Below are 24234 nucleotides of genomic sequence, written 5' to 3'. Positions count from 1 at the left end.
GCAGGAACAAAGTTCAACTAATAGTCTGGATTCAACCTTGAGTTTATCCACAACCATCCTTTGAATCACATGTTGTGCCCTTTTTGGTTAACTTTTTCATTTGCAAAATCTACAGGGCTCAGTACACCAAGCAGTGGTTAGAGATTTGGGACCCATGCAAGGCATGGCTGAGGAGTTGTAAAATGCTGTAAAAGCAGAGCTATAGAAAGGTGGGATAAGACCACCATCAGTACAAACTAAACCATATTGACCTTACTTCATGTACATTGTTGCTGTTCTCATTGGTTGAGGGAGATGGGTGTGTTTCACCTGGATAAGAGGAGGCTGAGAGGGAGATATGATAGCCATCTTCAATATCGAAAAGGCTGTCACATGGAAGATGGAGCAAGCTGGTTTTCTCCTGCTCTGGAGCGTAAGATCTGTACTGATAAATTCAAGTTACAAGAAAGGAGATTCTTGGCAGAATAACTTTCTGACAGCAAGAGCTGTTTGACAGTGGAATGGGCTCCTTTGGAAGGTGGTGGACTCTCCATCCTTGGAAGTTTTAAAGCAGAGGTTGGGTGGCCATCTGTTATGCATTATCTAGTTGAGATTCCTGCATTGCAAGAGGTTGGACTAGATTACTGTCGGGATCCCATCCGGGATACAATTCTATGATTATATGAAAGTCTCTCAGACTGAATCAGGATTCCATGGGGCATGTCCACACAAGAACTTTCTGTGCTGCATTACTGTAAGTGCTAATAGAATTGCTGCAAGTGTATGAAATAGTATCTCTTCCTCCCACCCCTGTCCTTAATACTATGCGGGTTTGTCTTTTACAATGTTCTTCCATGCAGGCTATTATTTCTCACTTGTCCTGGCTCTACAGTTCACCCAGACTTTCATTTGGGTGATTGGAGATCAGCACATCTGAGGCTCAATAGAAAACTTATACAGACACATCCATGCCTAAAGTTATCTCCTGGGTGTCTATAATATTTTCACAGTAACTAAATGGAAAGTAGATTAAGCTGAAAGTTTCCAAGGCTAAATCTTTGTGCAAAATATACAGAGCTAGGAAAGAAATTACCCATCATACCAGGAATTATTCTCCCCAGCGATACTAGAAAACTATTTTTTTCCAGTTCTTGGGGATTAAATTAGACTGCTATTATGGAATGTATAGCTTTTTTAGCTGCCGGAGTCCATTCTTTTGCTTTGTTTCTTTTTAACTGGTCTGTGTTTTTTCAGTAATTTCTTACTGCTGTAATTTAAATTGTCTAGTTGAATTGTGCTTCTGCAATATGTAAGCCACTTTGTATGGGATATGCCCTCCAAAGTGGACTAGAAATGTTTATAAATAAATAAAATGTTGGGATTTGTGCCCCATTTAAACATCAAACTGAAAGAAATAATGTTTAGGTTAGTCATGATGACCAACTTAAGTCCCCTTGATCTACTTGTGATCTAACTCTGTTGGTGACACATGAGAGTCTTAATCTCAGGGTTGTGGGTTCCAGCCCCACGTTGGGCAAAAGATTCCTGCATTTCAGGGGGTTGGACTAGATGACCCTCGTGGTCCCTTCTGACTCTACAATTCTATGATTCTATGAAATGTACCTAATAATATATACTTTGTTTACTCAGAACCAAGATAAATCCCACTTGGTTCACTGGAACTTAGAAAACATGCTTAAGACTTCAGCCCAACTGTTGTTTGAACTCTGAGGCAATCTTCGCAGGCAGATAATTCATCTTGCTGTGATGCCTTTACTTAATGCTGGGCATAACTGGATTGGTTACCTAGGCAGCTATATGAAATAATTTAACCCAGCTGCCTTGTGCATGCAAATAAAGCAACCAAGGGCTCTTTGATACACATTTTTAAGACAACTGTGAACAGCAACAGTTCCCAGCCAGTACTTTCCATGGGTCATGCAACATGTCAGAGCTGCACATGTTCTCAGTAATTAAGGGCTCTTTGAAGACTGCCCCCATTTCACTCTTGTTCTCTAGCATTGATTTTTTTTTTTTTTTTAATAGTCCTCCTAGTAGTGGTGTTGGTGAGAATGCAAAGCTCTGCTACTCTGAAAACTCCTACTCTGCTTTTAAAAGAGCCCTGCCTGGTACTTTGCTAAAGCAACCCATTTTTGCTATTATTATTGCTATGCATGGTTTTATTGAAATAGTGTTCTAACTCCACATGGTGATTTGGAAGGAGGAGGAGAAGTAATTGCGATTGCCATTATGACAAGGAAGGGGATATATGAAAGGGAGAGGCAATGACAACAACAGGTTAATTTGAAGCAATGCGGTCACAGATACCTAGGCAGGTTCAGCTCCAGGCAAGATAGCCACATCATCATTGCTGGAAAAGACACATCACCCAAAAAGAGAGCAAAATATACATATATGCATACTATTTGCATATGTTAATTATTAGGTATAAATGCAAATGTAGAAGTTATTGTCATTTCGGCATTCATTTATTTCTTTTAAAATATTTATAAACTGTTCCCATTATAAAATATCAGAGTGGTGTGCAGGATACCTCCCCTCCCCCAGTATAAAATAGACACCATTAATTAATTCACAAGATTTATATACCACTTCATCAAAAGTGATCTCTTAAGTGGTTCACATAATGCTCTACAATATTTATTACAAGATAACAACAAAAGCAGTATTTGGAAAAGGAGACAAGAAAATTATAATAAATATCAAATACAGTTAAAATAACAGTATACCAGCAGATGACCAATGAACCATACTTTTAAAATTCTATAGAAATACAACTCACCACAGCTCTTTGGGGATATGGAAATCTGTTAGAGATTTCTGTTGGAATAAAAAATGGAATGCAAGTTAAATAAATAAATAGCGAGGGAGACTAAGCCCGGTGAGGCTGTGTTCCTGCTCAGCCTACTGTCCAGTTGCCAATTGTTAATGCGCAGCTTCAGTGCCCTTCCTGCTGTCCTTTCTTGAGGTTCATTATCTTTAAAGCAGACATGGACTGGACAGCGCTTCAAATACAGGACAGTTGTCTTTGAAGTAGAACACATAACCACTTTAGCTGCAGCCTGAGGGGTGCCCAGCAAAGTGCCTCTTGTGGCACCCTTCTACTTCAGTAGGATATGACAGGTTTTCTTGACGGTGGTGCCAGCAGCAGCATTTGGATTCAGCTGAGGTGCCACTTAAATTTCCCACAATGCCCTGCAATGATTCTAAATTGTGGAGCTTGTGGGAAGTTATAATATTGGTTACCAGCTGTCTGGGGCACATTCAGAGGAGACGTGGGGGAAATTCTGGGACCTGAGAGGTCCAAGTGCTTGTGTTGGCCATATAAATAGGCGTTGGTTCAGATGACAATGAGGACTAAGCAGACCTCAAGAATCACCTTCTTCCATATAAACTTGGTGAGATAATTAGCTCAATAATTGAGGCTTGCTGACTTACTTACCACCTCAATCATCTCAGGTGTGACTGTGTGACAAGCCTAGTTGAATTCAACTCCTAGGTGGTTGCATGCAGACATCTGAAAATATGTTGATATCTACTTCACTGCCACATTAGAGAGCCATGAGTTCACAGACACCCGTTATGTGGGTGAAGGAAGCCTAGGTAGTGCCAATCAAGGTAGATAAGGGGTGGAGCTGGAAACTAGCTTTAAATGTCAGCTTCAAGGACAGTTGGTGCAGGGGTGGGGACAAAGGGTGAGGAGAGGAAGCAGCTGGAAGAATAGAAGGAAAGGAGCAAAAAGGAACACATTTGGAAAAAGCTACCTCTGCTGTCTTTATCACTTCTTCTTTTTCTTTTAAAATATATTTATTAAGGTTCTTTTAAAAAATAGTTTTATAATTGCACAAAACAGCACTTTCAGTTACGTATTGAAAAAAAAGAGACAAACTAAACACCCCCTTCCCCCTTGTCTCTGGCATTTCTGAGGGTATTTCCACCTCATCAAAAAGCGACACTGCATATTTGGAGCATTTATCACTGCATAGAGCGCCAAACTACACATTAACCTAAAGCTGATTACAATGAGAGTCCAAGAGACCATTTTCCATTGCAAAGCACTTTCAGAAGGGATGACCTTGCAGAGGAGAAGTGGAAGGTTTGAGTACTGTTCCTTTTAATCTCATACAACTCTAATGATAGAACCCTTCTTCATGACATCTATTTTGCTATGCTTTTTTGGGGGGGTATGGAGTATTCATTCATCCCCATCTGCAGTCTGAAGTGGTGCAGTCTAGACACGGGTTTACCCCCCAATCTGCTGTTAGTGAGCATGGGCTACCTGGAGTGTGTGCATTATGCAATCGCTAGTCAAGTGCTAGGGGCTACCTAATGGAGTCACTCCAAAATGGATCGCTGGGTCACTTTCCAACTTATGCATTTTCTAAAAACTAACCCACCTGTAACCTTTCCCAGCCAGAAAAAAAAAAATCAATAAGAACCCTAGAAGAAAAAAAAATCAATGGTGTTCACATTGTTATCTAGTTAGAGTACGAGGGAGAGAAAAGAGCTATCAAGGCTTTTCACTTTGGCAATTCCGAGCAGAAGGTGGGAGGTGATAGAGAAAGTATGTTATATATAACTCCCTGCCATGAGTTAGCAATGATGGATGAATAGAACATCCAGTATGTACATCTAAATAACAGTGCCGGCTCAGACATTTGTAATTTGCTGCCTGAGCGGCTTATAGTTTGGTGAGAGCAAAATGATTCCTCTCCTTTGTTCTAGAAAATATTGGCTATGCCCTTCGTAGAAACGCACTGGGCCTTTCTAAAAGTCAGAGAGAAATAAAAGCCCAGAGGGACCAAATGTAAAATGTATGTTCCAGTGTTTTTACAAGATGTCTTTTGTAAGCATTAGCTAAGCGCTCTTGCACTTAAGTAGCAAAGACTGCTATGTAAAAATTTCTTAGGACATAGAGGTTGCCATTTGGGGAAGAAAAGAAAACGAGAAAGTTTTATGCACAGGGTACTAGTCCTCCCAGCATGTCCACAGCACTTCCCAGGTGGAGATCACCCCAGGGCACCCTTCTCCAGTCTTGTACCCTTCAGATATTTTTGGACTACAACTCCCATCAGCCCCTGCTGACACTGGGGAATGTGCGTCAACCATTACATGGAACTTAGAATATTTTTATCTCATCTTTAGGGTCGCATATGGACCACAGACCGACATCATGAACATCGAGGCCAACCCAGCGTGAGCTAAAGCAGCCTACAATACAATCCCCTCCACCTCCACCAGCACCACAACAACATAAAAGAAGAAACGGAATCAAAACTTCACCAAATAGGGTTGGGACATAAAAATAAGGGGGACAGGGAACTGCCTGAAAGAGCAGAAGAAGAAGCAACAATCCTTCAAATTAAATTAATGAGAGGGCCGGTTGGGTCTCAGAGAAGAGAGAGTTCTGTAATCTGGGTGCCACCAGAGAGAAGTTGCTGTGCTCAGTGGGTATTCAGTGGCATGAAGTGAAATGCTCAGATGAAACACAGAAAATCAGCTTTCCTGAAGTCAGAATTTGCATGATTATATTGAAACCTTAGAATTTAGCTCTGTTTTTGAGCTTCTGTTTAAACAAAAAAAGAGGGGGGGGGAGCCCTATGAAATCATACACTTAGCTAAAAGCAAGGGGGGCTTGAAAGCTTTATCTTGCATGAACAAAAGCAATAAGATTGCCCTCACAGAAACAGAGCTTAAGACACAAAGTAATTAAGAAATTAAGCTAATCTAGCAATGGTAATGCCCTTTGCTGAGTAAGGAAATTTCAGAAAGAACAATATACAGTACCCATCACATAATGCTATCCCAGAATGAACAGAAAGGATTTGCAGGGAACTAGTTTGAAGTGGATTATGAAAACTTCTTTTTCATTCTTGACTGGGGGGGGGGGGAACGTTATTACTTTATAATAAGGTAGAAGGGGCTGTAGGAAGCTTTTAGCTGAACAATTCCCTAGAGGTTGATGCCAGTTTTTATTGCGCATATAAAGATGTTCCTCAAAACAAGGAGAATAGCAATATTACAGCCCTGCTTTCTTCCAGTTTCTTCTTTTAAAAGTTTCTCTGGAAAAGAAATGGAATAGGCTGTAAAACCTGTCGAAGTTAACCGCTTCTATTTCATTATCAGGGGTTTAGAGAGGGTATTGTTGTTAAAGAGATTAGCTAGCTCTTGGTTTGTAGCTCAGAAAGAAAGAAAGAAATGAGCTTTCAGGAGCACGGCTGATAAGGGCCAAATTCAGACACCACAGAAATGCCAGACACACTACCTGAAATCAGTTTATAGTCTCTTTATCGCGTTGATAAACAGTGTGTCAGGAAGTATCTAAGGGGGACAAAGTGCAGGAAGGTTTGATGTATCCTCAGGGCTTGTGGGAATCATGGAATGGTAGAGTTGGAAGGGTTCCTGATGGTCATCTAGTCCAACCCTTCAATGCAGGAATCTCAACTAGATGATACTTGGCAGGTGGCCATTCAACTTCTGCTTAAAATCCTCCCAGAGAGGAGAGTCTGCCACCTTTCATAGGAACCTGTTCCATTGTCAAACAGCTCTTAGTGTCAGAAAGTTCTTCCTGAAGTTTAGCCAGCATCTCCTTTCTTGTAACTTGGTTTGGGTCTATTGGATTGGGTCCTAGCCTCCAGAACAGGAGAAAACAAGCTTGCTCCATCCTTTACATGACAGCCCTTTAGAAGACTATCCTATCTCCACTCCTCTTATCCAGGCTAAACATACCCAATTCCCTCAACCATTCATCATAAGTTTTGGTTACCAGACCCTTCATCTTCTTGGTCATCCTCCTCTGCACACAGTCCAGCTTGTCAATATTCTTCTTAAATTATGGCACTCAGAACTGGACACAGTATTCTAAGTGTGGTCTAACCAAGACGGAATAGAGCAGTACCATTATTTCCCTTGATCAAGACACTATACTTCTGTTGATGCAGCCTAGAATAGCATTAGCTTTTTTGCTGCTTCATCTCACTGTTGACTCATGCTAATCTTGTGGTCTACTAAGACCCACTAGATCCGTTTTACATGTACTACTGGCAAGCCAGGTGTTACCCATCTTATATTTGTGCAGCTGGTTCTTCCTGCCTAAGTGCGTGTATGAAAGATTATACACTTGTCGAGTTGTACAGTTCACATATTGCACACACAGGTACACAGGCAGTACGAATTGGATGTGATATGTGAATAACTGTACAAGTGATTGTTAACGACAAGGCAATTTAGAGAAATGTAGATGCTCTGAATACAATGGGTTTCAGGTACACAATTGAAGCTCTTGAATAATGCTTTTTGAGCTGAGTTGCAACCACATATTTTCTGCAAGGAAGGTCTAGATGGTAAACCTCCTGTCTGATCTTCACATTCCGCTTTGCTTGTGGGCTTCACAAGATTTTGTAGGACTTCTGGAAGCATCTACCCAGCCACTGTGGGAATTAAGATGGTATATTAGATGGACCTTTGACCCGGTCTGTTCTTGGCTTCTCCTTTCTATATGGAGCAATGTTTATAAATGTAAGAGTCATAGCAAACTGGGAGCCCCCACATGCACTTTAAAGATGTGTATTTCTCAGGGAGAAATAGGCTTAATAAATATAAATGCCATTATTCACAATCTTGAAATAGCCATTATTTATCTGTGAGTATGTGTCTGAAGTTTTGGTATTGTTAGTATAATAGATTGATTAACTTAAATGTTAGTATTTCCCATTATCTCAAGGCTGATCATGAGGACAATATTCTCTCTGTTTTAATTACTCAGCAGAGTCAACAGAAGTGTAGGACTGTTTATCTTTTTCCCTGCCCTTTCATCAGAGAGATTTCTTAGCTCCCTAAATTAAATATCATTTTTGCTAGTGAGAACACCAATAGAGGAGAAATACACCCTCTTTGCACATAAACACATTCATCCACATCAGATACTTGTCCCATTTTTTCTTCGATTGTGCAGTAGTTATTATCTTTTAGTGTCAACACTGTGTACATTTTAGAGGATAAATGATCTGTTCACACTTACTCCTGTGAACGAAGTTAAAGATCTAGACAGAACGACTTAATATCCTGCTTTCATAATATTGTTTGATCTGGAGATACAAACTATGTGGAAGCTTTCTATCTAACATGTTATCACTTATCTCTTAGAATAACTTCAGTTCCAAAGGGCTGGATAAGCTGAGTGATTTTATCACTGATTCATAACAAACAGTTGCTTGGGATGCACTTAAAGAAAACGAGGTGATGTGCATTCCAATGACCCAGGTTGCAGAGTGACTTCGCAATGGTTCCTGTAACATCTGAGTCAATGGATGACCACCTAATGAAAAGCATCCTTTTATACAGGGACAATAAGCACCAGCTTTTCCATGAATGCATATGACCAGGCCAAACCATGTCTGATTTCATCTTCTGGGATATACTCTGTCGTCTTAGTCCTGGATAACACCTGGAGTGGACTTGCTAGGAATTAGTCAGGGTCACTCTGATCAAAAACAAAATTCAGTTCCAGGACCCCTACTTACAAGGAAGTCCAGGGTTCCCCCCCCCCCCCGTCTTACCTCCTGAAGTGGTATGATACTGCTATAAATGTGCAGTACAGACGTGAGCGGTGTTCCCCATCAGAGGGATAATTGGAGGCACAATCTACTGGTTGTTCTCACAATCCCTCTTCAGACCTTCCTGCTCAGATCTGGGCCAGATCACATGGTGTCTCACATCCACCACACATACAAATTCAGAACACTCGGAGAGAACTTTGTGATTCTGCTGTGGAAACAACCAGCACAGAAATTGTGTTTGTCATGTGAAGTGTGGAGCTACCCTTCTGTAAAGAGATATCAGTTCTGCATTGAAGAAATCTCAGGTGGTTGAAAGTTACAATGAAATGGGCATTTCCAGGCATCTTTGTGAAACAAAAAGCAATGCAAGATGCCCCCCACAATGAGAGACACCTGAAAGGCATTGCCTCTCAAGTTTCTTTTGCAGAAGAATTAGTGCAGCTTTGTTAGTTCTATTTAACAGTGAAACGTAAAGCATGTATGCTGTGATGAATAATTGAAAACAAACAGCCTCCACTTTTGTGCAACAGATGATTTGTAAAGAACAAAGGTGCTCCTGTGAAAGCATGAATAATGCCAAAACTCCTCTAGTGTTGTCAGAGAAAATAAAAGGAATGAAAAGTTTCTGGATCTCTGGCAAGATTTTGATGAAGTAAACTTTTTCTTACCAGCCTTTGCAAACTTGGTGGCCTCCATCAGCCACAGGCAGCCACCAATGGATGACAGGAGTTGAAAGTTCAAAGCATCTGGGGGAGCCTGGAGCAGAGCATATCATGACAGAAGTAGCACTGTGTAACTAAAAGTTCAAAGGTGATAAAAGCCCCAGGCCTGTTATACACATGTATACAGTCATACCTCATGTTACGTTTGCTTCAGGTTGAGCGTTTTCAGGTGGCGTTCTGCGGCGACCCGGAAGTACCGGAACAGGTTACTTCTGGGTTTCGCCACTCGTGCATGTGCAGACGCGCAAAATGATGTCACACGCATGCGCAGAAGCGGCGAATCGCGACCCGCGCGTGCACAGACGCGGGTTGCGTGCTTTTCAGGTTGTGAATGGGCCTCCGGAACCAGAGGTACCACTGTACTGTGTTGGGCACTGATGCAGCAAAATGCTGAGCCCCCCCATTCTATGTGTGTCTAATTTGTGGCCCTCTCCCCACCAATGCAAGAGTGGATGGCATAGAGGGGCAGATGTTGGCCTCCCCCCCCCCCGGAAAACAAAGCTGCTTCCACTTAGTAGGGCAGTGGGGGAAGGCTGACAATGAAGTCACAAGATTGGCTCTACCAAAGCAGCAGCACTGCCCCTCCTGCCCAGATGTAGTTGGACTCCAATTCCCACCATCTTGGTTGGGCCTAAGGGAGCTAAAGTCCCAAAAAGTCTGGAGGGCCATAGATTATCCACCTCTGCACTATATAGTGGCCAATACAGGACATGTTCAGTCCCAAACAGATGATCAGTGAGGGCACCAAACCCTCTGCTCCCCACCCCACCCTCCAAAGAGTCGACCACCACTTTTGACTGGGCTCTGTCTGTACAGTTCTGATTTTCTTTTCCACATCTCATGCAAGTATTACTTTTTTATCTGCAGCAAGAAACAAGGTTATAGAAGGCTTAAAATGCACAGACCTTAGCTGGATTGGAATATCAAGTGGATGTTTGCACTGACTGGCAGAAATAACATATAGTTAATCTAATCAAGGCTTGCTGTCAGATACAATTGATCGGTGGTGGTTATTTATGCCAACGTTCAATAGCTTTTAAGTACATATTAGGCATAATTAACATATATAATTATTGCCACTCTGCCAGGCCATACAATATCTCCCAAAGCAAAGGAAGTTTCATAGAACACCCAGAATAATAAAATTGTAGATTTGGAAGGCACCCCCTCCAGGGTCATTGCACTGCAATGCAGGAATCTCAATTAAAGCATCCATGACAGATGGCCATCCAAACTCTGCTTAAAAACCTCCAAGGAAGGAGAGTCCACAACCTTCCAAGGGAGTCTGTTCCACTGTCTACAACAGCTCTTACCATTAGAAAGTTCTTCTGGAGAAAACAAGCTTGCTCCATCTTCCATGTAATAGCCCTTTAGATATTTGAAGATGGCTATCATATCTCCTCTCAGTCTCCTCTTTTTCCAAGGTAAACATACCCAACTAAAGCTACCCAAATCTGTTCCTCATAAGGCTTGTTGAGCAGAGCACCATTCATTGGATGTGCCCAGTGATGGAAGGGAGAGGGCACTTTTTGCCAGCCCCCCTTCCCTGAAACCCCCATCCACTTCCCTAGAAAGGTTGTGGGGACAGCCCTGAACCATGTAGGACAATCTCTTGCAATCATATCTGTAATGGTTTTAACCGGATTTTAAAAAAATATACAGTGTTTTTAAACTGCTTTCATAGATGCAGTTGCTTTAGATAATTTTTTATGGTATTGTGGCATTGCTTTGAGAAGCTTCATAAGACACAACTGATAGGTGGATGAGATAAACAAACAAACTTGGAAGACACACACAGACATCCTTGATGTTTTGAACTATAGTTCCTCTGATCCCGAATCAGTTTCACCTTGTTGAGTCATCTTGATCCTTTTTTCTTTTGTATAAAGTGACTGACAAATGTAGTATTTAATCACCACCACCATGGACTTTGCTGGTTTGGGGTGATGTGAGGACAGAGAAGAGTGAGGGAAGAGGTGAATATTCCTAACCTCTTCTGCCAGTGGGAGCCTCTGCTGTATCAAAGGCCTCCTAACAAATGGAAGGAGACCTTCCGCTTAGAGAAAGGCAACTCAGGAGCTAAACCATAGTTCTTGTCCTATATCAAAGTCCCAACAAAAAAAGACGGGGCAGGGGGCAAAAGAAAGCACCGAGACTCATAATGCCTGTCTACAGCCTTACAATCTCACTAATAAAGTGTGCCAGGGTCCTATTAGCCTGTGTGGTTAGTGTCTGACTTGGACCTTGGAGACCAGGGTTCAATATCCTACTCAGACATGAAGCTCAATGGATGACTTTTGGGCAGTCACTTTCTCTTTGCAGGGCCGACTCGTCAAAGAGGCAGACTGAGGCAGCTACCTCAGGTGGCAAAATCCAAAGGGCACCTCCATGGACACACCACTGCAGCTGCCGGAGAAATGAGGAAAAGTGGGTGTAGCAGCTTCCGGATTCTAGCAAGATCTTGTGAGAGCCTCTGCGTAATTTTGCAGGGAGGGGAGGGGACAGGTGGGTGCATTGTGGTGTGTGTGCAGGGCAGCATGTTCCCATCTTGCCTCAGGCGGCAACGATGGAACAGGCCTCACCTACCTTACAGGGTTGCTTTGAGGGAATGACCATCTATGCTGCCCGGAGTTACTTGGAGGAAAAGTAGCATGTAAATGTAGTACATAAACAAATAATACAGTATTTAAAATCAGTCACTCAGCCAGAGAGGTACCTTGCCATGAAGTTGAAAAGGACAGGGTTTGGAATGCAGCTTTCTCCTCCTAACAGTTCGGATAAAAACGCTCATATCCTGATCTGAAGGCATGTCATATGGACCGCGTGATTCACTAATGAAACACCTTTTCCTTTGTAACTTTATTGCTGCTCTAATAATTAATCTTCTGGATGGGTTACATAGCAACAGACAGTAATTTTTATGTTGTTATTGTAAAGCTTATCAGCCAGTGTTATTTTTCTAGGAAAAGAGGTGCCAGAACTCACCATGAACACCTCTCTTGTTCTCTTATAATGGCAATGGCACCCATTTGAGAGATTCCAGAACTGAGTTCTGGTGAGTTCTGGCTGAAAAAAAGCCCTGCTCATCACCCACATTTAGACATTTTGATAAAGTTGCCATAATGCTTCACAGTATAAAAATTTCCACCAAAGAGGAAGATGTGTTGCCTTTGCACTTTATCCTTCTGTTGCTTTCTGTAGCATTCCTGTGTAGGTCAGCCTACTCTGCCATATTGGCCACACAGCTAAGATCTGCTTACCACTGAAACATAAAATGTCTCATTCACCATTTAAGACACAATGCCTGGCTTGACCTTCTAGAACAGGGGTCAGCAAACTTACCATTCCTTGGGCCGGTGTCTCCAGTGCTGATCGTGCGGCGGGCCAGAGGATGGGGAAGCATGTGCCCATACGCATGTGCACATGCTATTTCCGGTGACCTCCGAGTTAGAGGAGCATCAGAAATAGCTTGTGTGCATGTACATGGGCCTCCTCCGACCTGGATGTGCACTGGAAATAACGCTTGCACATGCGCAAATAATGCTTGCGCATCCACATAAGCTATTTCCAGTGCTCCTCTGACCCAGAAGTGGGCAGCAGTGCAGCGTCAGTAAGAGCAGGGGGTGGCAGCGGTTTGCCGCGGGCTGGATAAATGAGTCCCTCAGGCCTTATCCGGCCCATGGGCCTTAGTTTGGGGTTCTCTGTTCTAGAAGTTGCACCTATACAGCTGCAAATATAACATTTTAAGTGCGTTTTAAGTGCATTATACAAATGTGAAACTAGATGGCAATGGTGAGCTTATGGCAAATTCAATATATATATATTTAAACATTAAAAAAGCATTTTCACAGCATTTTTATGTGTCTAGATTCCACCCTACACTTAGTTGAATGGTGAGTACCCACACCTGATATCATTCTCAAAGGAGTAAACATATTGTGATGTATTATTTGACTACTGTGGTTTTTGTGCTGTGGTCCCCCCCCCCATACAAACTGTTTTGGCTATTATGTTAAGATAAAAAGTGGGGTGTGAACTAAAAAACACACCTTATAAGCCTTAAAATTCTATTGTTTATAAAATGACACCCATTGAATTAATAAATTGAAAAGCTGTGTGCATGATTTACCTGATATCTGCAAATTTCAAACGGATCTGATAAAAATGGCTGCAGGTACAGCAAATTAAGTGTGCTGAAAACAAATGCACTTAGTTTACCACTCTCTCCCAAGTTTTTGAAGAGGCGTATAAAGTACTGGTGTACATTATTTAGGCGTGTTGAGGAAAGTGATTCTTCATTGGTTTGCAAACTTCTGAGCAGAGGTTCAAAAGTTATCATGGCTTTTCTGCCTCATTAAAGCCCAAGTCAACAACTACTGGCAAAATAAGGGTCTCTAGGCAGTGATCAAAATTTGATGTGAGAATTCTGTCAGTACAGCAATGCAGCTGCGTGGGACGCGGGTGGCTCTGTGGTCTATAGACAGCTTGGGGCTGGATAACTCCATACCTTCTAACATTTCTCCGATGAAAATAAGGACATCCTAAGGAAAATTGGGACATTCTGGGATCAAATCAGAAACTGGGAGGGCTTCTCTAAATCAGGAACGTCCCTGGAAAATAGGGACACTTGGAGGGTCTGCAATGCTACTTCCTCTGTGAGCTGCCAGCCTTCAGAAAGTTTCAAAGGGAGGCTGCAGTATGAAGCTGCTGAGTTGGAAATAATTTGCAAACTTGGCACTATGAAACTCTCATCCAGTAGACACTGGGAGTGGCTAGCTCATTACAGAAGGTAATTGTTCTTGAAGTCTTTGATTACACTATTCATCTCACTATTCTTATTCATCACCAGCAGTTGCTAATTGTGAGCAGGTCACATCTACTTTGACTGGATCTTGTATTCCTTTAAATGGATCTTGCATTCATGTGTGCTTTGCATAGTAACGTGATCCAAAACTACTGCTTCCTCTTGCATTGCTTCATCATACGGTGAGGCTGTCTTCACCCCACACATCCCTTTGAGGTTTGTCAGAGCACCTTTCCAGGAGGTGCACTGGGGACCTCCACCAGGGATGTGCGGGGTGAAGCATCTTTGCCCCACACATCCCTTTGACGATCAGCAGCTACTGTCATGACACTGAGTCATGACATCATGCCACACAGCCATGACATTATGGGGCAGGGCACACTGGGCAGCCACAGTGTGGGGCCCAAGTTGGTGCCCGTGCCCCAGAACCAACACATCACAAGGGGCTGGGCCTAATGCTAGCAGGCTCTCCTCCTCCTCACACACTCCCCAGCAGATGCTATGAGCTGCCCAAGGGCGGAGACCAGCAGCAGAGGGCACAGAGAGGCCACAGGATGCTCTGTTGCTGCCACTTGGACAAGTGCTGGCTCATCTTCCTCCATGAGCTTGGAGGCAGCAGCACTGGCAGGGGAAATAGGGACATTCCAGGATCAAATTTGAAGTTAGGATGGCTTTCATATTTCCAGGACTGTCCCTGGGAAATCGGGATACTTGGAGGGTATGTCCCTGTGTAACCAGAAATGATGAGGCATGAATGCTTGGACTGGAGAGTCTTGTTAGCTTTGAATATGGATATATGTCAGGCCCAGAACAGATTATGCAAATGTATAATAGACCCCAGGGTTTGGTCTGATAGGATACGATTGCGGTGTTGCTTTTTTTGTAGTGTTTGAAGCAGACTCAGTGAGAATAGCTCTGATGAAGTTTTAGAGGTATACTCAACAATTTGTTTACTCAACTAAAGGTAAGCTCAGAGGACTTTTTATAATGGTTTGGTTGTCTTACATTTTTGAGAATATAGTCAGTAAAACAGAATGGCTGTAGCTCAGTGGAAGAGCATCCCCCAGGTACAACCCCCAACTTCTCCAAAGTAGTGCAGGGAATGTCCCCTGCCTGGAGTTGCTATTGGTAAGAATAGGCAATGCTGAGCTGGATGGCCAAATGGTTTGGCTCAGCAAAAAGCAGCTTCCTTTGTTCCTACAATACTATGTATTGCCTTGCGGGAGTGGGTGGCGCTGTGGTCTAAGCCACTGAGCCTCTTGGGCTTGCTGATCAGAAGATTGGCGGTTTGAATCCACAGGGTGAGCTCCCGTTGCTCTGTCCCAGCTCCTGCCAACCTAGCAGTTCAAAAGCACGCCAGTGCAAGTACATAAATAAGTACCACTCTGGCAGGAAGGTAAACTGTGTTTCCATGCACAGGCTTCCATCACGGTGTTCCATTGCACCAGAAGCAGTTTAGTCATGCTGGCCACATGACCCAGAAAGCTGTCTGTGGACAAATGCCGGCTCCCTCAGCCTGAAAGAAGGATGAGCGCCACAACCCCATAGTCACCTTTGACTGGACTTAACCGTCCAGGGGTCTGTTACCTTTTAATGTATTGCCTAACCAGAATTATCCACAATCTATTGCTGAGAAAATCCAGGACTGTAGAATTAATTTTGTTTGGCCCAAGAGACTGGATTCTGTTCCCTGTGTTGACCTGTTGAGGCTTGTTCAGGGGTCACACAGACATTCCCATCTCACCCCCAAGACTTCTACTGCAATGCTTTCATCTCACATTTCTAGGACGCAGCTCACTGCAGCAAAAACAGATCCCCTTGCCTGCCTGGCAATCACATTACTGTTTTGTAAATATGTATTTTTAAAAACTTTTTTTGAAAAAAAGTCAGGCGCATTCAATTTGGTTTAATAGCTTTTGTAATTTACTTGATGCAGAAACATACGCCTTAAATATCTCTAAAATATTTTAAGAGAAGTGACAAAGCCAGACAGCTGGGCGTTCCATGGCTTGAAATGCTCTTTGCTCGTCGCATTTGTTGCAAAATATGCAACTCTGGGTAGCTGGGGATCAGAACACGCTCTGCAGTTTTTCGTTCCCTGCTTCGTGAGCTTCGGGCCTCCTGATCTGCTAAATGAGCTTTGCTGATAAACAGGGTGTTACAGCACAGTCCCGAGGCTCCGTTTTAACTGCAGCAATGGAAAAAGTAGTACAGGACATGCCAAAGTGGATAAATCTACAGCCAATATTTTGCAAATAGGGCAGAGCCTGGAAGATGTGCCCCACTCAATATTTAAAAGTATCAGTATCAACTTAGGTTGCACTGCTATATCTTGCTACTTGGGGCTAAACACCACTGAAGTGAATGGAACGTGTTTTTGGGTGTTTTTGCTCTCCAAATATTACAGAGATGTAGAATTCTTGGGGCTCTTTTTTGGGGGCCCCGCCCTATAAATCTGCCTTCCAGGAATCTAAATGCAGTGCCAATAAATATATCTGTCCTTCTTTCTCCCCACTTCCCTCAATGGTTCAGCCTCTGAAGGGAAGGGGGAAAAGCGCTTTCTTCATTCCTGGATCTTGGATTACATGAAAACCTACCTGTTATTGACAACTGACCAAGCCTTCTCATTTGCATTTGCCGGCTGCTGAAATTTGAGAAGAAGAAGAAGCCTTCATCAGTTCCAGCTAGGGGTCGGGGTGTGTGTGTGGATTAGATTCAGTTCTCATTTAAAGCCAAAATCTATCAAATGTGCACTTTCTGAAACAATTTGAGAACCAAGGCACACCTTTCTGTCAAAATTCACACTTATCTGATTTTTGTGATGTAGTTCTCCAACCACTGTTTACAAAAAAAAAGGTGTATATTAAGCTAAGGTATGCATAAAAATGAACAGGTTGCTAAAAGGAATGTTCAAAAATGCATTATATTGTGGAAAATGCTTGCAAAAATGTGTATATTAGTCAAAACAGCATACAAAATGTGTTCATTAGGAGAAACACTAAAATGCTGCAGAATTTTTGTGAGGATTAAAAAGAGAGAGAGAGAGAGAGAAATTCTGCAGAAAGGTAGAGAACTGAATTTAAGATTGGAAAGATGAGAAACTGAGAGAGTCGGAACTGACAGATCTTTCCAGCCCTAGGTACAAGCTTGACACGGCTGCTTCTGAAACATAGCAACACATCTGATGCTGAAACATTTAGGCTGATGATATGAGCAGCTACAGTTGAGCAGCAACTCATAAGGCTTGTTCACTGGTGTGTGAGAATCTGTTTAGATAAGCAAAACACAACTTGATCTAATCTCTAGATTTTACCTTAGAAATAACAGTGTGCAATCAACAGAAAGCATCTTGAGAGGAAGTTGGAATATCAAATCTCTGTGTGTGCAGAAAATGTTCTATGGCATTATCTGTGAAGCAATACCTTTCCCTTAAATTAATTCCATTATTGCTAGCCTTCAGCAGTGTGGGATCATGATAGTGACTAGCCAGGTCTGGGTTTCCCACTCCACCACAAAAGAAAAGGTGCAAGCCAACTGTCTGGAGCCTGCCTACCTTATGGACTTCCAATTCAGCTCAACATACAGCAGTCCATGGTTGGAAGGGCATATAATTAAATGGAGTGAATAATTCATTCTCCATACTTCGTGTCTGAATTATTTATTGCATTGCCATGCTAGTGCTCCATCACTTTCCTCCGATAGGTCCATGGATAATTGCAAAAGGGGAAAATAACAACGCCAAAGAGGAAATAACAATGACTACTCAGAGTATACAGTATGAATAGAAAATGAACATGAGTTGGGCCCATTTCATCAGAGAGAAATTAAAGGCAGAGTTCTGACATGCTGCCATTTTTGCTTCCATCCCCTCCCCCAACCCACAATAGATTGGCTAAAGAGGGGAGGGAGAGAAGGGAAAGGGAAATTACCCTGTGCTTTTCTACTTAGAAGGGAGTCCCATGGAATTCCGTGGGCTTTTACACCCCTGTAAATATGTGCAGGACTGTAGTCTAAACAGATCTACAACTGAAACCAATTTTAGCAAACAGCACCCAGCATTCTGGTGTTTCTTCTTTCTACAGTGGTACCTCGGGTTAAGAACTTAATTCATTTTGGTGGTCTGTTCTTAACCTTAAACTGTTCTTAACCTGAGGTATCACTTTAGGCAACGGGGCCTCCCACTGCCGCCGCGTGATTTCTGTTCTCACCCTGAAGCAAAGTTCTTAACCCGAGGTACTATTTCTGGGTTAGCAGAGTCTGTAACCTGAAGCGTCTGTAACCCGATGTACACAGAACCCATCAATCATGATGGGAAGGGGAGGCACTTATGAAAATATAAAAGACAGAGATGAAGGCTGCTGCCTTACCAAACTGAGTTCTTCCTCCCTGGAAGGTCATCCCTTTGCAGGTTCCTGTTGGGTTGTGCTTTTTTTTTTTTTTTAGCTTTCTCTAAATTGTACATTTTACAATTAAACGTTTTCAGTCCATTGCACACTGTCCTTCCCTACTTTTCCTGTTTGTTTGGGCATACTCATTTGCATTATATAACTGAGAGGTATTAGTTAGTATTAGTCAGATCTCTATGAATCTCTGTCTTTGCGCCTTTTACAGACTCTTCTGTCTGTTTGAAATTTGATAGGTCTGCTCCTTTGGAGGAAGAGCAGAATGTTTAAAAATTTCATGTCCATCCATTGGAAATACTGAAGTTACAGACAGCAGAAAAATTGTAGAGTCTCTCATGGAAAGCGATGGGAAATGGAAATCAATGGGAATAATGAAAAAGAATGAAATAATGATGGGAACAACTGTGATTTTAATGAACCACCGAACCAATAAGCTTTTCCATAACAACAACAAATGCAGTAGCAAAATGAAAGGGGAGGGCATGCCCTTATCCAAATGGAGACCCGGGGATATGATTGTGCAGACGCCTAAACATTTTCTTAACAGTTGCTTTCGCAACACTTTCAGCAGCTATCACCTTCACTTTGGTGCTTTCAGGACAGGATTTTGAGAGAGAAGCCCAGAGCTCCCTGCCCCTGTATTTCAAAGGAAGTGTGGGAGCACACATTACCATCTAAAGAGGGATTGTTCTGATGATAAGAGCATTAAATACAGGGTCTGAAATTGCCAAACTGCGCCACTGATCACTTTAGCACTGCATTGTTGGGCATGTTGATTTGCATTACGAAGTGCAATTATGCAACTGCAAATTGCTCCTAATGTGCAAACAATTCTAGCTGTCACAACTTCAAAAGTGACATCGTTTATTTACCATCAAATTGCAGAGAGGAGAGCTTCTCCTTTTCCCATTGCCTTATTCCTAGAGTTGGGATATATGTTAGTTTCTTAGTGCAAGGGATTTCATATTTTCCTGCTTGATTTCTATGAACAAATCAGTGAGCCAAAGAGTTTGAAAACAAACAGAGAGAAGAGTCCCCCAATATCCGCACTGTACATGTGTCCAACATTGGAGCTGATTGTGGCAGAATCCATCAGCTGGTCAAATTTCCATGAATCATTGATGCAGCCAGCAGCTGCAGGAGCAATGTAGGATAACACACTTTGCATTTGCCAGCTGCTGAAATCCTTTTGTCTTTCTGGTTCATCACATGGTCAATATTCTTCCATCCAGATCCCCATTTAATGAATACCTCTATCAGTGCAATGCAAAAATAAATTTTAAAAAACCACAGAGATAGATGGATCGATCTATCATGCTTTATGTGGAGCTAACCTGGTATCTGGGCTGGAAGCTGCAGCTAGTGCAGAATGCAGTGGCCAGGCTGATCAGTTACTGGGAACATGTTACTCCTCTCCTGAGAGAGTTGTACTAGTTGTCAGCTAACTACTGGGCTAGATTCAAGGTTCTTGTACTAATTCACACAGCTCAACAACTTGAGTAACAAAAAGGCCATCTGATTCCTTATGCTCTGCCTCTGCCACTGTGATCCTCTGATCAGGAGCAGCCCTTGGTAATATGCTACCCTGTGCGGGGCCATTTGACACCCTCCCCACAGCCCTCATAGCATCAACTTAAGCTAGGCTTTGGGACGGAGGCGTGAGTGAGGCTCTGGTAGGGTTCTTGCCTGGCTTTGGGGAGGAGGCAGTGGGACTCGAGGACCCTGCCAGATCCCTCACATCTTCTTCCTGATTGTTCTCTCTGCTTTGGGATTTCCGTTGGGTGGTTATGAATTTTGCTGATCCCCAAATGTCTTTTTCATTCACAGCAAGTCTTTCTGAAGTCAGTAGGACTTCCTTCCTAGTAAACATGCTTAGGACTGCAGCCTTGTGAAACGTTCCACTGGAAAGCTCTCCTGCATATAACGTACTGAAATGAATGGAAACTGCACATTGAATGGTTTCTTGTGCAGTAGAACTAGCTGGTGGATTATACCCTCAGAATGCAAACTTTCACCAAGGAAATGGACTATCCCTCCTCATGTAATCCCCACATCAACCCTGTGATGTAGGTTAGCCCGAGAGGCAGTGATTGGTTCAAGGTCACCCTTGTGAGATTCATGGCAAAGTGGGGATTTGAACTCTGGTCTCCCAACACTCTAACCACTACACCACACTGCCCAGCATAGCCAGTTGTCAGGGGTGATGTGAGTTCTAGTCCACAATATCTGAAGGGCACATTGTGGACTGCATATACTCCATACATTCAGATGAAGCTATAGCCAACTGGAATTGTTCTGTTAGCTTCTCATGTAGGCAATTTGAGGAATTGCAGCCCCAAAGTTAACCAGAGTGACTGAACAAAAAATAATTCCCACTTTTGAAGGGAGAGGATAAAAGAAAAAGAAAAAGCAACATACAGTATTTAAGAAATTTCAATTACACCAGAATTGACTGTGAACCCAGGACTGCTGGCAAGAGATGATGTCAACAGATGGTTAGCTGCTCTTGTCATAGGAAAACATTATGAGCCTGAACTTAATGAAGTGCTTGAGAAGTGCATAAATTAACATTGTTAAAGACTTTGATAGTCTCAGGTGACTTTTCTAAATAAACATTTGCCAATTTCCCCAGACCTTTCTATGGAAGAGATACTTGGAAACACAAAAGCTAATCCCCCCCTTTCATAAATGATACCCTTCACATAAGAAAACCTGCTCCCAACAAACACAAGAAAAGGAAAATGGAGAAAGAGAAGCAGCATTTGCAATGTAATATTCAGCACATGCACACAGAAAAACACTCAACATGGAAAAGCAATGTAATTGCTCTTCATTTCTATTTCCATCTTTAAGCTCATAATAGTAAAGAACAATGGGCATGTTCATGTTAACAGCTTGAAACTCTGTAAGGTCATTCCTCCCTCCATTGTGTTTCCAAGTTGCTTTCTTCTACTGCTGTTGACAACAGAGCAGGGGGTTAGGAAAGTCTTCACCCAATGATTTCCTTCCCCACACCGAATTCGCAAAATTCATCTGCGCATGTGCTGCCTGAACCATTATGGAGTGAATGGAACTGCGGCTTTTGTTTTCTTATTGCCTGGAAGCTGTGATGAGAGCCAGTGAGGTCAGAGGACCTAGAAGACCAGGGTTCAAATCCCATTGCCTGCCCGCAGAAAGGGAGGTCCGCAGCATCCTGTGGCTTCTGATCTGCCCTCTTTGGTTTTTCCCCAAAGCTTTGTTTTCAAATGAGTTTTGCCCTTAACTATTCGGTTACTGTTCTATCTCAATCATGGAAAACTGTTATGTACCATTCTATGCCCTGAAAAAGATGGGGGAGGAAGGGAGTAAATGCTTGCTAGTGTAAAGGTGGTTTTTTATTATTATTTCTGGTTTCCATGGTATTCAATGTATTTTATTTGCTTATTTGTTGCTCCCTTCTGCTTTCTGCATAGCTCCTAAGGGCAAACATCTGCCTCCACGATGCTTTTTTAGGAAAATATATTCATTTACATCTTCATTCAACAGCACCTAATGCAAATGTGAATATAAAAGCAATGAGGGAGCAATCTGAATAACTGGATGGCCCAAATTAATTAACTCTTCGCTCCCCCCATCTTTGGAAATAGAAGCACATATACATCAAAGAGCAGGGCCTCTTTCTCTTTAAGACTTGCCCCAGTGCCTCTGCTCAAGGTAGCTGTAAAGAGGGAGAAGAAAGAGAGAAGGATGCTATGCCTCAAATTTAAATCTGCAATAAACATAGACGCAGCATGCTTCCATAATGTGCGGTGCAAAGACAGACTTTGTCCTGGAGGAAATTCAATTAGTGGAAGAGGATAAAACAAAGGAAGAGGGTATCTCCAACAGAGGCAGGGCGGGGGCTTCCATGTAACCTGCTTCTGGAGCATTCATCTTGATTTTGTCAATGCAGAGAGATTAGGCAGTGAGCATTTGGGAGGAAGGAAGGGATAAAAATGCAATAAAGAAACAAACAAAATAATTCTGATTTGTTTGCAGGGAGGTTAGATGATGCTGTGCCAAAGTAAGCAATATCTGGCACGTCCCATTTTGCATTTTGTCATCATTTTCCTCATTGCAAGGCGTCCAGTCTTTTTGTATCAGGGAAATTCTCTGTGTTCCTGAACACTACACAAGCTCAACTGGACCACAGAGCACCACTTTAGATTTACAGGAAACACTTTAGGTATAACAGAAGTGGGGGGAACCTATTTGACCCAGCAGGTCAGATTCCAATTAGTCCCCACCTACCATGGGTCAGTTCTGACAGGTAGGTGGGATGGCACACACCTGCCAAATGCCCAATGTCATTATAGGATCAGATGATTGACAAGTGAGTTGTCTCACCTACCTGTCAATGTCACAGTGCTTCCCAGGCTCCTGGCAGCTGGCTGGTTGCTGAGCTCAAGAGGCTTTGTCTGCCAAAAGCAGAACTGAACTCACTACCCATTCAATCCTGCTGTCTGCAGGGATCAACGAAGCAATCAAGTTCCCTGCAGGAAACTTGGATGCACACCACGCAGCAGCTGTGTGCAGTGAGTTCTTTCCACAGGGATCAGCTGTGTGACTGAGATCCCTGCTGATCCAGCCACCTATGACCTCACACATAGGACTTCAGGTGTGGGGCAGATGGCTGTAGTTTGGGACAAACAGCCTCATGGACCATACTGGGACCCATGGCAAGCCAAATTTGGCCTGCAGGCTGAAGGTTTCACACCTTTGCTGTATGCAGCCGGCATACCAACCTAAAGAACCTAGGCTCCTGAAGGCAATAATTAGATACCTCTCCCAAACTTCTGTGCCTGCCATTATATAACATAGCAAAAATGTCTTAGGCAGTGAAGGCTGGAGCCTTAGAGTTAATTAAATTGGCATCAGTTTCACAGTCTTCAAAGGATGTGAGGTAACTGCATGGTAGATTTTTATCTTCACTCTTAACTTACAGTCCCCGCTCCTTCCAGAACCGACTGACAAGTTGCTAATCACAAAAATGACCTTTGCCAGATGTTTCATAATCTCATCATCCAAGATGATGTTGTTGTGAGTTTGGGGGGGGGGGGCAGGGAAGGCTGTGTGTCTGCGTAACCTTCCAATTTGTGGATCCAGCAGGAATTCAGTTGCTGAATTAGCCAGGCAAGGGCCATAATGGGCTCAAAGTATGGGTCGTTAAGGTAATGAAAGAAGCCTCTCTCAACTGTCTGGTAGTTAAAAAGACGAAGGTCAAAGTTGAGGTTTGTGAGCTAGAAGGTAGAAGCAGGAAGTAGTTTGGGCAGTAGAGAGACAGAGCCTATCTCTGCTGGGATCCAAGGCTATGACTGTGGGAGAAGCAGTACCTTCTTGGTGTGTTAATGCTGTAAGTCCTTCCATCATAGGCTCAGGCTGTATATATGTGTGTTATGTGTAAATAAACCATATATAATTCCGCTGTCTCTCATTCTGAGGAAACTGAACCCTGGTAAGTGCTTGGAACCCCTGCAATCTCACACCGCTCAGAGATTGGGGTGGCATGCAACACTATTGCTAAAGAGCCAGGTGTTCAGGTAAAAACATCGTCCTTTCACTCTGTACATGCAGACAATCGCTCCTAGATTGCAATTCCTTTTGTTTGTGCAAAATTGCATCCACCTAGTTTGAGAGTAAGGAGCAGAGCAGGTATGACTAATCTGTGGCTGAATGTGGCTGAACTACAACTTCCATCATCCTTGACCGTTGGTCATGTTGGCTGGTGC

Source organism: Podarcis cretensis (assembly GCF_951804945.1).
Source record: "Podarcis cretensis genome assembly, chromosome: 4".
Taxonomy (NCBI): Eukaryota; Metazoa; Chordata; class Lepidosauria; order Squamata; family Lacertidae; genus Podarcis; species Podarcis cretensis.
The sequence above is the reverse complement of the archived record's forward strand: the minus strand, read 5'-3'. Positions refer to the sequence as shown.